Here is a 2,008-nt window from a genome sequence, read left to right on the forward strand (position 1 = left end):
GGCTCCCCTCCCCTCTGAGACTTCAGCGCTTCTCCAACTATCCTCCTTAGCTTGTTGAAGTTCGCCCTCCTAAAATCTAGGGCCACCACCTGACTGCTTGCCTTTGCCACCTTGCACTGAATGGTGAATTCTAGCAGGCAGTGGTTACTGTCGCCCAGGGGGTCAAGCAGCTGCAGCCCCCTCACCAGGTTGTCGCCCATGGCCAACACCAAGTCCAACAGGGCATCCCCCTGGTGGGGCTGTGCACCTCCTGGGTTAGATGAAGGTCCTGGACTCTTTCCAAGAACCTACGTGAGCGCTCGCACCTAGCCGACTGCTCTTCCCACCTAACTCCTCATATTATTGTCAATCTGTAACTTCTGTTCCATTACCTTCCACTTACTATATAGATGGCACAATGCAATTCTATGGAGAGATACCCAGGGAGAAACATTTAGTTGTGCTAGCATGATGCTGCTTCTCAGCAGATTATGGTTGAAAGAAGTGTTTAATGACATTTTAAAGGCCATAAAATTTGATAATTAGAGAAAGTTAGTAGCTATAGTTCAGGGCAGTTTAAGGATTGTCACAAAGAAAATAATATAAATAATAATTTAAGGCATGGGTAGGCAATTATTTGGGCTGTAGGGCCACTTAAGGAGTTTTGGTGACATGTTGTGGGCTGATGTGGGGGGTAGGGAGTGCTGACCTGGCAGGGGGGGAATGGTAATTGATCATATCAGGCCCCAGGCCTGTCTGCCCCATGCCTGCTCCTGGGGGTGCTGGACAGAGTGGGTGGGCATGTGGGGTCTCTGTAGAGACTAGCCCAGGACACCTGTGGGCAGGGTGCACTCAACTGGGCAGATGGGAAGGGGCTGCAGGTGGTTGAGGGGTGGTGCCTGGGAGTGGAACAGACAGGCAGGGGCCAAAATCATGGGGTGGGTGACAGCACAGGACTGGGGCAGAACTGCAACCTGCTCCCTGCATGTGTGGGGGCTGTGTCCTGTGCCCTAGCCCTGTGTTATCATCGCCTTGCGATCCTGGCCCCCACCCTGCTGTCCCGCTCCGGGGCGCTGCTCCCTGCTCACCCATCCTGCTGGCTGAAGGTGACCTGCCTGCAAAGGTCCCGGGCTGATGTCCATGGAGACCCTTCTCACCCACTCCATCCAATGCCTCTGGTGGGCAGTGAGTGGTGGATGGGCCAGGGTGCCTGGGCAACAGGGCTGGGACCTGCAGTTGCAGAGATGCTGGCAGTGTTAGGCAGTAGGGATGCACTGACAAAGATTTTTTTTTTTTTACTGATACCGATGGCCAATTATTAACCAGCCGTATCAGCCAATACTGATCTGATAGCCGATATGCAGCCCAGCAGCTTGGAGAGCAGTGTCCGGCTGGTAAATTTGTTGGGGGTTAAGGAGTGTAGGGCAGCAGATAGACATTCCCACAGTGAGGGAAGTAACAGGCCACGGCAGGATGGGTTGTGGGATGGAGCCACAGGCAGCTCATCCACAGGACATGGAGGAGTGAGGAGGGGGAGTGGCTTCCTGCTGCTATGCACACCATTGGAGGAGGCATGGGGAGCATGTTCCCCCCCCAGTTTTGTGTGTGGGGTGAGGGTGGGCTGCCCTGCAGTCTCAGACCCAGGGGCTGAGCCAGCTTCTTCCCAGTGGGGGAGCTGAGCCAGGGCTGCTCTTAGGGCAGGGTAGACAGCAGTGGCACTGGGAGGGGGGCTATGTGAGTAAGCTACAACCACCCCAAAATTCTCCATAGCCCCCCATAGCTACCCCTCCCAGTGCTACCGCCCATCCTGTCCCCACCCACCCTGAGCACAGCCCCCACCTAGCCCTCTCACTGGGAAAGGGCCGGTGCAGCCCCTGGCTCCAAGTCCGCAGCAGGCAGCCTGCCCTCACCCCATGCACAAATCGGGGGGCATGTGGCCCCCATGTCTTTTCGGGGGGGGGGGTTGCACAGCAGGGGGGGGTCACCCCGCTTCGCCCCGACGGGGAAATGCCTGCCCTTGCCCCAGCCC

General features: G+C 56.7%; 1 protein-coding gene across 1 annotated transcript in view; it reads left to right on the forward strand.

Annotated features, from left to right (window-relative positions):
* The window catches only part of TBC1D19 (TBC1 domain family member 19), a 181,569-nt gene that overhangs the window by 26,982 nt on the left and 152,579 nt on the right, over nucleotides 1-2,008 (forward strand). The gene's annotated exons all lie outside the window — the stretch shown is intronic.

The sequence above is a fragment of the Gavialis gangeticus genome, unplaced genomic scaffold (assembly GCF_001723915.1).
Source record: "Gavialis gangeticus isolate Ggan-Ray unplaced genomic scaffold, GavGan_comp1, whole genome shotgun sequence".
Lineage (NCBI taxonomy): Eukaryota > Metazoa > Chordata > Crocodylia > Gavialidae > Gavialis > Gavialis gangeticus.